This window comes from Heterodontus francisci, chromosome 5, assembly GCF_036365525.1.
Source record: "Heterodontus francisci isolate sHetFra1 chromosome 5, sHetFra1.hap1, whole genome shotgun sequence".
Taxonomy (NCBI): domain Eukaryota; kingdom Metazoa; phylum Chordata; class Chondrichthyes; order Heterodontiformes; family Heterodontidae; genus Heterodontus; species Heterodontus francisci.
The window spans coordinates 175,965,264-175,977,826 of NC_090375.1; the positions used below are offsets into that span (position 1 = coordinate 175,965,264).

At 43.1% G+C, this 12,563-nt stretch overlaps 1 protein-coding gene across 4 annotated transcripts in view; it reads right to left on the reverse strand.

Annotated features, from left to right (window-relative positions):
• LOC137370152 (neurocalcin-delta) overlaps positions 1–12,563 on the reverse strand; it is a 382,023-nt gene that overhangs the window by 143,055 nt on the left and 226,405 nt on the right. For 3 of the 4 annotated variants that reach the window (XM_068032388.1, XM_068032384.1, XM_068032387.1), the window contains one exon: positions 7,307–7,382. The gene's annotated coding sequence lies outside the window, so the exon portion shown is untranslated. Of the gene's footprint in view, positions 1–4,905; positions 4,986–7,306; positions 7,383–12,563 lie in introns of all 4 variants that reach the window. The other variant, XM_068032385.1, reaches the window with a different exon arrangement.

The following is a 12,563-nucleotide window of genomic DNA, read 5'->3' on the forward strand; positions in this document are numbered from 1 at the left end:
TCTCTGATCATTGGGTCTGAACCACTGCTGCTCTCTGATCATTGGGTCTGAACCACTGCTGCTCTCTGATCATTGGGTCTGAACCACTGTTGCTCTTTGATCATTGGGTCTGAACCACTGCTGCTCTCTGATCATTGGGTCTGAACCACTGCTGCTCTCTGATCATTGGGTCTGAACCACTGCTGCTCTCTGATCATTGGGTCTGAACCACTGCTGCTCTCTGATCATTGGGTCTGAACCACTGTTGCTCTTTGATCATTGGGTCTGAACCACTGCTGCTCTCTGATCATTGGGTCTGAACCACTGCTGCTCTCTGATCATTGGGTCTGAACCACTGTTGCTCTTTGATCATTGGGTCTGAACCACTGCTGCTCTCTGATCATTGGGTCTGAACCACTGCTACTCTCTGATCATTGGGTCTGAACCACTGCTACTCTCTGATCATTGGGTCTGAACCACTCCTGCTCTCTGATCATTGGGTCTGAACCACTCCTGCTCTCTGTACACAAGGTCCGACCCATTCTTGCTCTCTAAATAGCGGATCTGACTCATCCTGTTCTTTGTACATTGGGTCCAACCCACTCCTGTTCTCTAAACTGTGGCGCTATTTCTCTGATACCCAGTTCTGGATGAGCAGAGATTTCCTCAAACGAAACATGCAGAAGACCGAAGCCATTCTCTTTGGTCCCTGCCACAAATTCCATTCCCTAGACACTGGATCCATCCTTCTCCCTGACAACTGTCTGAGGCTGAATCAGACTGTTCGCAACCTTGGTTGGTGAGATAAGCTTCTGACTACATATCCGTGCCATCACTAAAGCAGTTTATTTCCATCTTCCTAACATCGCCCAATCCATCCCTGCCTCAGTTCATCTGCTGCTGAAACCCCTATCCATGTCTTTGTTACCTCTTGACTTGACTATTCCAAGACATACCTTTCTGGCCTCCCACATTCTACCCTCAATTAAACTTGAGGTCATCGCCCATGTCCTAACTTGCAACAAATCCTATTCACCCTCGCACCAACCCCCACCCCCCCAAGCCTGTTGACCTACACTGGCTCCTGGTTAAGCAACGCTTCAATTTTAAAACTGTCATCCTTGTTTTCAAATCCCTCCTAGGCCTTGTCCCTCCCTATCTCTGTAATTTCCTCCAATCTCACAACCCTCCGAGAAATCTGCATTCAACTAATTCTGGCCTCTTGAGCATTCCCGATTTTAATCGCTCCACCATTGGCGGTTGTGCCTTCAGCTGCCAAAGCCCTAAGCTAGACATCCCTCCCCCTAAACCTCTCTGCCTTTCTATTTCTCTCTCCTCCTTTAAGATACTCCCTAAAACCTACCTCTTTGACCAAACTTTTCGTCATCTGCCCTAATATTTCCTTATGTGGCTCGGTGTCATATTTTGTTTTATAATGCTCTTGTGAAGCACCTTGGGACCTTTTATTACGTTAAAGGCGCTATATAAATTAAAGTTGTCATTGTTCCAATGCACTCCTGCTCTCTGTACGTTGGGTCTGGCACACATCTTTCTGAATAATGACATGCAGGCCTGATTTTCACTGTCCCTGTTGTGCTGGAACAGACCAGTAGCTGAACTTACAGACTATTCCTCATTCCAATCCACTTGCCACTATGTTGTTTGGGGTCTTCACAATGGTGGTCCAGGCACCTTCTGTATCAGGTGGAAGCCTTACAGCATAGGACGTTTATGCAATTTCCAGGTATCAATCCAGAAGTGTGTGCTTTGCATGCTCCGCCCATCAGTACAGGCCTAACCAAAGGTCTTTAAATGGACTGCCGCAGGTCACTCAAAAAGTGTAGAAGTTGAGCTTAAGAAAAATTGTGGGGCCAGGAAGAGCATGAATGATCCTACTGGCCTCAAAAGGAAATCATCTGCCCTGCTACTTGCCATTCAAGCCCTCCTCCTGCGATTCCATCACCCCTTTAAGTTATTACTTCCACCTTGGCTCCATGTACTCTGCCTTGTTGTTCCCCTGGCACGCACCTCACCCATAATGGCATTCTACTCGTGAGTGCAAGTTGATGATGACCTATCATCAGAATAACTCAGCAATTATTCCACCTGCTTCGGCCAATTTCTGCCCAAATGTAAAATCACCTTTGCACCTTTGGGATCTTTTACGTGGACTACCAGAGTCGGCAGACCTGGCCTCAGTTTCGCAGCTCATCAGACAATTCAATATTCCTTCAGTGTTGCACTGAACTATTAGCTTAGATTATGTGTCCGAGACCCAGGATAGGGTTTGAATTCACTCACTGCTTTCTGCTCATTGGGTCAGTGCAGGTGTGGGTACAGCCATTGTGCAGAGAGCAGGAGTGCAGTACAACCACTCTTACTCACTGTTGAAGTTGACCCATTCCTGCTGTGTGTTGGGTCTGACCCGTTCCCATTCTCTTTCTCTATGCATTGATATGATAATAAGGGATGGGATCCATACAATAGTAAGGGAGGATCTCAGATCGGAAGGGCAGAATGTGGAATCTGTTTGGGTGGAACTAAGAATCAGCAAAGGGCAGCAAACATTGGTAGAGTTGTTTATAGGCCACCAAACAGTAGTGGTAGTGTGGGGCATGGTATTAATCAGGAGATTAGGAAGCATGTGGCATGGGTAATACAGTAATCATGGGTGACGTCAATCTGCATGTAGACTGGGTAAACCTAATGAGCACTAATGCTGTGGAGGATGAGTTTCTGCAGTGTGTTTGGGATGGTTTTCTAGAGCAGTATGTTGAGGAACCGACTAGAGAACAGGTTATTTTAGATCTAATTTTATGTAATGAGAAAGGGCTAATTAATAATTTTGTTGTAAAAGAACCTTTAGGGATGAGTGACCATAACATGATAGAATTTTACATTATATTTGATTTTTTTTTTAGATTTAGAGATACAGCACTGAAACAGGCCCTTCAGCCCACTGAGTCTGTGCCGACCATTAAGCACCCTTTTATACTAATCCTACACTAATCCCATATTCCTACCACATCCTCACCTGTCCCTATATTTCCCTACCACCTACCTATACTAGGGGCAATTTATAATGGCCAATTTACCTATCAACCTGCAAGTCTTTGGCTGTGGGAGGAAACCAGAGCATCCGGAGAAAACCCATGCAGACACAGGGAGAACTTGCAAACTCCACACAGGCAGTACCCAGGTCACTGGAACTGTGAGGCTGCGGTGCTAACCACTGCGCCACTATGCCGCCCATTTGAAAGTGTGGTAGTTCAATCTGAAGCCAGGGTGTTAAATTTGAACAAAGGAAATTATGAAGGTATAAGGGGCAAATTGGCTGAGGTGGATTGGGAAAATACATTAAAAGGTATGACAGTACCTAGGCAATGGATAGTCTTTAAAGAAATATTACATAGTTTACAGCAACTATACATTCCTTCAAGGCACAAAACCTCAAAAGTAAAGGCAGTCAACCGTGGATAACAGAGGAAGTTAAGGACTGTATAAGATTAAAAGAAAAGGCCTTTCAAGTTGCCAGAAATAGTAGTAAACCTGAGGATTGGGAGGATTTTAGAATATAGCAAAGGAGGACGAAGAAACTGATAAAGGGAGAATAGAATATGAATGCAAGCTAGCAGAAAAATAAAACCAGACTGTAAAAGCTTCTACAGGTACATAAAAAGGAAACGTTTGGCTAAGACAAATGGGAGTCCGTTACAGGCAGAGTCAGGAAAATATATAATGGGGAATAGAGAAATGGCAGAGAAGCTAAATGATTACTTTGTGTCTGTCTTCACTGAGGAAGATACAAGAATTAGAGATCCAAGGGATGAGGGGGAATGAGGAATTGAAGGAAATTAGTATGAGTAAGGAGGTTGTATTGGAGAAATTAATGGGGCTGAAGGTTAATAAGTCCCCAGGACCTGATATTCTACATCCCAGAGTGTTGAAACAGTTAGCTATGGAGATAGTGGACGCATTGGTGATCATCTTCCAAAATTCTATAGATTTTGGAGTGGTTCCTGCAGATTGGAAGGTCACAAATGCCACCCCACTATTTAAGAAGGGAGGGAGAGAGAAAACATGGAATTACAGACCTGTTAGCCTTGCATCAGTCATTGGGAAAATGCTAGAATCTATTCTAAAGGATGTGATAAATGGACACTTGGATGGTAATGATCTGGGCATAGTCAACATGGATTTATGAATGGGAAATCATGTTTGACGAACCTGTTGGAGTTTTTTGAGGATTTTACTAACAGAATTGATAAAGGGGAGTCAGTGGATGAGGTATACTTGGATTTTCAGAAGGCTTTTGATAAAATCCTCCACAGGAGGTTGGTTAGCAAAATTAAAGCACAAGGGATAGGAAGTATTATACTGACATGGATTAAGGATTGGTTAACAGGCAGAGAGTAGGAATAAACGGGTCATTCTCGCATTGACAGGCTGTGACTAGTGGGGTACCGTAGGGATCAGTGCTTGGGCCCCAGCAGTTCACGATATATATCAATGATTTGGATGTGAGGACCAAATGTTGTATTTCCAAGTTCGCGTATGACACAAAACTAGGTGGGAATGTGTGTTGTGGGGAAGATGCAAAGTTGCTTCAAGGGGATTTGGACAGATTTAGTGAGTGGGCAGGAATGTGGCAGATCGAATATAATGTGGAAAATGTGAGGTGATCCACTTTGGTAGGAGGAATAGATGTTCAGAATATTTCTTAAATGGTAAGCGATTAGAAAATGTAGGTGTCCTTGTCAATAAGTCACTGAAAGCTAACATGCAGGTGCATCAAGCAATTAAGAAGGCTAATGGTATGTTAGCCTTTATCGCAAGAGGATTTAAGTACAGGAGTAGTGAAGATTTGCTTCAATTGTATAGAACCTTGGTTAGACTGCACCTGGAGTGCAGTTTTGGTCCCCTTACCTTAGGAAGGATATTATTGCCATAGAGGGAGTGCAACAAAGCTTGACCAGTCTTGTTCCTGGGATGGGATTCCTGGGATCCTATGAAGACAGATTGGGGAAACTGGGTCTGTATTCTCTAGAGTTTTGAAGAACGAGAGGTGATCTCATTGAAACCTATAAAATACATAAAGGGATAGACAGGGTAGATGCAGGTAAGATGTTTCCCCTGGTTGAGGAGTCTAGAACCAGGGGACACAATTTCAAAATAAGGGGGAAGCCACTTATATCAGAGATGAGGAGAAATTTCTCTACTCAGAGGGTTGAGAACCTTTGGAATTCTCTACCCCAGAGGGCTGTGGAAGTCCAGTCATTGAGTATGTTTAAAGTAGAGATTGACAGATTTCTAAATACAAATGACATAAGGGGATATGACGGTAGTACGGGAAAAAGGCATTGAAGTGGATGATCATCCATGATCATATTGAATGGCAGGGCAGGCTCGATGGGCTGAATGGCCTACACCTGCTCCTATGTTCCTATTGGGTCTGATTCATTTCCATGTGTTGGATCTGACCCATTCCCATTCCATGTGTGTTGGGTCTGAGCCGTTTCCGTTCTCCGTGTTTTGGGTTGATCCATTCCCCATGTGTTCAGTTTTACCCATTTCCATTCTCCATGTATTGGGATCCTCCCATTCCAATTCTCTGTGTGTTGGGTCTTCCCCATTCTTATTCTCTGTTCAGTGTGACCCACTCCCAGGGCTGAATATTTAGCCAGTGCTCGGGTATATATTGAGATGAAATTGGAACAAAGCATCAAAAGATTTGACTGGTATTTGGTAATGTCATCATTAACTGCATGTCTTTAGATCTGAACATCTGTCTCGATTGCTTGATTCTCTATATCTACTGGCTTCTACTATCTTGGCAATTTTTCTGATCTTAGCTGGGATGTAAACTGAGAGGACGCTTTGTCTCAGCATCCTGGGCTTAGGAGGAAAAGATCACCCAGGGATCCCCTCCTCACTGCTATCCAGTGATTCTTTCTAAAATGCATGCATGCAATGAGAGAAAAGGATCAAGTTCAGCCACGACACACCCCCCCCACCACCCCGACAAACAAACAGGCAGCTGGCATGCGGGGCTAAATTTTTAAACAGCCGTGGAGGCTGGCTTGGAGGCGGACAGGACCACAATTTCCTGACTGGCTGACAGTTTGTTGGCATGTTCCCGCCTCCAGGCCATTTTAAAATATGCCAGTTTGGGGGCAGTGGGTGGGGGGGGGGGGGGAATTGGTAGCAACTACCCACCATAAGAGGTGGGTAGCCAATTAACCCCTTAATCTGCCTATGAAGGCCACTGTGTAGGCACGGACTGGAAGTTTCCAGTCACAGTTGGGCCTTCCCCTACCCCGTTCAGGCCGAGTCCTGGCAGATGAATGGAGGCAGCCGCCAGGCAGCAGACCGGCAGGCCAGCACTTCATATAGCATTTTCAGCCACCCACTGGTTTTCCATCCACAGTAACGGTCTGGCAGCTGTGGCCTCGTAGTAATTTCAAGTTTTTAAAAAGTCTGCAGAGGGCGCCTTCAACTTGAGGCTCCCTCTCTGTCCTACCTACATTGGCAGCTCCCACCTCTGACAGTGGGGCTACCGATCTGTCATTGCAGGAGGGCCAATAGAAGGCCCTCCAGCCTCGGCTTCCCTCCTGCCATCCCTAATTGGAAGGAGAGCACACCCCTGGCCACTAATTGGTCAGTTCATCATAAATCTCATCAGGCTTAAGGCGCCGACGCCACACGGGTACAGAACCTAGAAATGTACCCAATATCAGGGTCCTGACCCCAAAACAAAAATTCAGTCTGTGCAGTCTGATGTCTCAAGTCAAATATAGGCACTCTGGACAGGTAGTCAGGAGGGCAGCTGGTGCCCACTGAAGTCAGTCAGTGCCCTCAGGCGAGATGGGGAGAAAATTGGAGAGGAAAAGAAAATATGAGTTTAATATCCCTTATTTTCTGAAAAACCATTTTATAGTTCTGTCATGTGCAATTAAGAAAAAAACAAGCATTACATTATGGCATATCTTAAATGTTGCTAGGTAACAGTGCTCTCAGCTCAATTTTGTCAATGTCAATAAATGTTCCATTGAAAATAATCTGGATACAAACCTGAAACTGATAAGGCATATTCCATAAATATCAGATACATCCTGTAGAAATTATATGCATCCACATTTTATAATTAAAAAGGAGAAAGAGGAAGAAGCATACCAGAAAAATAATATTGCTTTTGATTTTGACTCTTGAAACACCTTCTATCAGTGTTCAGTATCGATATGGAGCATTCAACATATGTGCAAGCCCTCAAAGTAACATTTTATTATATCTACACCACATTTGACACAAAACCAAACACTATACTCACCAGTTCAATTGGAATTCACAGCACGTCTTCCACAGTCACAGAAAGGCTCAACCTCAAGCTGCAAGGCACCAATAACCTGCACAATAAAACACCCTAAATTAGCAGATGATTAATACAACTGGCATCAAATGCCTTGATAATTACAAAAATCGCATCAAATAAATGTATAATATCCCTTAGATTCTCGATGAACAATTTTTTTCCTCTTCAGGTATGGCATGCTTATGTCTTTACTCCATTCTTTAATTACTTTTTGTCTTGTGGCTCCCAACAGTTTAGGCAATTCTTTAAAAAAAAAACTCCTCAGGTTAAAAATAGGTTGCCGACCCCTGTCCTAGGCTTAGGCCACTGTTGTTTTCGTTCTCCTTTGATCACCTGAAAAGACTTCAAAAACATCCTTAAGGCAAATTATTATATTTGGCTCAAATTCTCCACTGAGTAAATGTGAACCAATCAAAAACCAATTCTGCTCATTATCAGGTGGGAAAAGTGACACTCCAACAACCAGCAACCACCACAAAATGAGCCCATCAATTAAAACTTTGAGCACCCACTCTATTTCTTCAGTATATAATGTATCTTCTCAAAGCTCTCCCATGCACTAGCACTGTCAACTGTTTGCATATTGTAGCATGAGAGAAAGCATGGGAATACACTCTCAAAGTAAAGGTAAATGCATCCCATCAACATCATAACTGTTTTGTAACTTAGTGTAACTGTTTTATAAGTTGTAATAAGTACTTTGTTTTAAAGGTTTCTGATGCTGCTTGCCCTTCCAAAGTCCCTCAACCCCTTGTTGGTGGATTTGATCTAATAACTGCCTTGTAAGTACAATGAGTGGTGCAGCATTTATGAATGTAGTCTGCTGGTAGTTATGAGTTACAGTATGTGGTGATGTTGGGCTAACATTTGCTGGAAACTTGCTATAGTGTACAACATTGCTCTCACACAAATTTTCCAGAAAATTATAGCATAGGTTATTCAATCCATTACTAGGTCATGCCACATTTCCTGTGTTGTCCACCATGACCCTCGCCAAAACAGTGAGAATTCTATTATCATCGCTCTGCATTCCAATAAAATCTATGGACATGCATTGCCTACCATTATTTTGGTGTTCCTCATGTAACACTGAATAGCATTAGAAATTACAAATCTTGCAGACTGGGCAGTTAAGTGGCAAATGAACTCTAAAATAGATAAACAGGAGATAATGCACTTTGGTAGGAAAAAGAGAAACAACACCTATCCCTTAGAAAATACAAAACTGAATGGGATAGAAGAGCATAGGGATCTAGAAATAAGGTGAACAAATCATTAAAAGCAACATTGCAGGTCAGCAAAGCAATTCAAATGCTAACAAAGCAGCCTCACAGCTCCAGCGACCCGGGTTCAATTCTGGGTACTGTCTGTGTGGAGTTTGCAAGTTCTCCCTGTGTCTGCGTGGGTTTCCTCCGGGTGCTCCGGTTTCCTCCCACATGCCAAAGACTTGCAGGTTGATAGGTTAATTGGCCATTATAAATTGCCCCTAGTATAGGTAGGTGGTAGGGAAATACATAGGGACAGGTGGGAATGTGGTAGGAATATGGGATTAGTGTAGGATTAGTATAAATGGGTGGTTGATGGTCGGCACAGACTCGGTGGGCCGAAGGGCCTGTTTCAGTGCTGTATCTCTAAAACTAAAACTAAAACTAAAAGTAGTGAAGTTATGTTAAACTTTTATAGGATCCTGATAATGCTGCACTTAGAGTACTCTGCACAGTTCAGGTCTCCATACTACAAAAATGACATAGAAGCACTGGAGAAAGTGCAAAAAAGATTTACAAGGATGGTGCCAGAACTGAGAGATTACTGTTTTCAGGAAATATTGAACAGGTTGGATTTTTTTTTTTTAGAAAAGAGAAGACTCAGAGGAGACCTGAATGGGTTGTATAAGGTACATGTGGAAAGAATGTTTCCGCTTGTGGGAGAATACAAAACTAGGGGCCATAAATACAAGATAATAACATAGTTGCCAATAAATCCAATAGGAAAGTAAGGAAATTTTTTTTACACAGAGCATGGTTTGAATGCGGCACTCGCTACCACAGGCAGTGGTTAAGAAAAATAGCTTAGATTTTTTTCAAAAGGAAACTAGACACTACATGAGAGAAAAGATATTCTGAAAGGCCGAAATGAGATCAATGAAATGGGAGGAGACTCATATCAAGTATAAACACCAGCACAGACTAGTTGAGCCGAATGGTCAGTTTCTGTCCTGTAGGTTCTATTTAATTCTTTGTAATAATGTATAAAAAGCAAAAGAATTGAATATTGAACAAAAATAGTTTAAATTACTACATCCAACTGAAAATTTATCTCATAAGCTTTGTTCCCAGAACCCTACCCTTTCTCAAAATGATGCAACAGGATTGAGGTGCTGAATGGCCTGCTCCTGTTCCTATAGTGTCAACCATGGCTTAGTTGGTTGCACTTTTGCTTCTGAGTTACAAGGGTCTGGGTTCAACTCCCATTCCAGGGCTGAGTACAAAGATCGAGGCTGACACTCCAGTGCAGTACTGAGGGAGCGCTGCACTGTCGGAGGTACTGTCTTTAGGATGAGATGTTAAAGTGAAGCCCCATCTGCCTGCTTGGGCGGATGTAAAAAGATCCCATGACATTATTTTTGAAGAAGAGCAGGGGAGTTATACCTACTGTCCTGGTCAATATTTATTCCTCACTGAACATCACAAAAACTGATTATCTAGTCTATCACATTTCTGCTTATTGGCTGCCATGTTTCCTACATTACAACAATGACTACACTTAAAAAAAAGTGCTTCATTGGCTGTAAAGTGATATATAAATACAAATCTTTCTTTCTTTCCTAATGTTGCCAGGAGCTTTGAGTTTTGCTCCTTTCTTACAGTTTGTTTTGTACTGCTGGGGATTTCAGCCTGATATTATTTCAAGCCTCCATGGTTGCACAATCTCAGTTAGTCCTCCTGAAGGCAACTTCTTTGTAGGCTCAGATGTTACCATTTATTTATTTACCTCTTTCTAACATCATCATCAGCAGTCATTTTGAGGCCATCATGGATGGTTTAGTTAGGTAGCAAAACTAAAGTACTATAGCATGATGATCCCTCAGATATCCAAATAAGGCCAGCATAGTTTGTTGCTTCCAGAAAAGCTGTGACAGCTGCAACATTCATTTTGAGGTCAATTTAATGAAGCTCCTGGCCTCAAGAACCTTTTCAAACCAGATTTTAATCAATAACTCCAGTTTGGATCCTACAGGTTTCCATTAATTTTCTGCTGTGATGATGTAGCCATGGTGACTAAATTGTAAAATCAGCACTCAAAACTCTTATGGAGCACAGTATTTCAGAAAACAACATAAACTGCCAAAATATCACTTACTATTCATCCCCTCCCCAGAACCCAAAGCTTTTATCAAAATAGTACCAATTGCTGATTTTCTTGGAATCAACACAGATGCAGTAACTTGAGTGAGCCAGCAGTTAGCCTGCCTTCTTCCTGACAGAACTTTGTGCCAGGAAGCAGAGATGGAAACAGAACTGCAATGGCAGACTTACAGCTATGGGCCTGGCCGCCAGCTAAAGGTCTTGTCACTGCTGTTAGTGAACTGAGAAGAATACTAGAAGGAGTAAGACAAAAACAATTAGAATGGAAAATAACTAGTTAGAATAGAATCATAGAAAGTTTAAGGCACAGAAAGAGGCCACTTGGTTATATTTACCTTACAGATAAAAAGTGCCTTTGGTTTAATACCTCATCCATAAAACAATGCAGAAATTTCTCCATATCGCACTGAGGTGTCAGCCTAGATTGTGCGCTCAACAATAGGGGGAAAGATTAGATAAGGCCAGAAAACTGGTATGGATGCCCGATTAACCTGCGCTTGTTCATTGTGATACAGGCTGGTGGATAAATCAAATGATACTAGTGTACAGCCTAGCACTAGGTGTGCTATTGAGTGGCTGCACACCTCAGCAGGGGTGCATTGTGGCTGCAGAAGGTGCTGGAACTGGTTACGGAAGACATACTGAATGGGAAGAAGAATGAATATTCAACAGGTCAGAGAGAGAGCTCTAAGGTTCTCTGATGCAGCACTGGAGACCTTGGTGCAAAAGTGGACAAGAGGAGAGAGGTCCTCTACCCACATGGGGCCAGAAGGCTCTCCAAACAAACAAGGGCAGAGGGAGCAGATAGCCATTACTGCCAATTCAAACAGTTTAGCCCCAAGGACCTGGATGCAGTTCAGGAAAATGTTTAATGACCTCACACGAGTGGTCATGGTCAATGAATGCATCTTCAATGTCATATCGTTACAAATGAACAACTAGCCTCACATATCTCTCCATTCATCACCTCCCCTTCACTTATCTATCAACATTCTCTATCAAGCACGACTCATACCTAACATTCATGACTTTATCTCACCTTCAGCACTGCTGCTGCAGGCATCACACTCACATCTCTCAGCTTGCACATACTGCCAGAAATTCAACTATGACAGTCACCTGACCCAAACACATTGCACCACATTCACTGACTCACTTCCCTCTTTCCTGCATGTTTAGCTGGCGCACAACCGCATAAAGCAACACCTAACCAACGGAGGGGTGGTGGGGGGCAGGTACGGCTGCAGGTCCTCACCCCAATGGAGGAGATGGTGCTGGCAATCATTGGCACAGCCAAGACTGAAGCTATGGCCAGCAGCAGGGCTAAAATCATAGAAGATGACAGTATGTTCCTTCCCAATCCTCCTTCTCACATCCCATAATCTCTTCTGTTTTAAAAGCAGCAGATGGTGCAAACATGCACATCTTGCTTCCCCCCCACCCCGGCTCCCTTTCCTCACTGCAACCCTACCCTTGTGCCTTTCTCCTTTTAGATACCCAAGAACTGGCACCTGGCCAGGCAGTGGTGCAGCAGGAGACTGATAATGATAAAACACGGTCACTCAATCTCACATTCACATCCACCAGCTCAAATTCTGCCACTACACATTGTTACGGCCATGTAGTGAAGGGTGTGGGTGGTTCTCACTGTTCAACAGCCTCCTGACTGCAGCAAGCGTTTTTTGTTCTTAGGGTTTAACCCTTTTATGGTTTATTTGTCAAATAAGCAGACAGCGACACGTTTTCTTGTAAGTTTAAAACAGAAGGTCAATAATTTATTGAGCAATACTTTATCCCAGAATTGTTGCAACTGCATCCACTCACGCATTCACTCGTGCACACACATACAA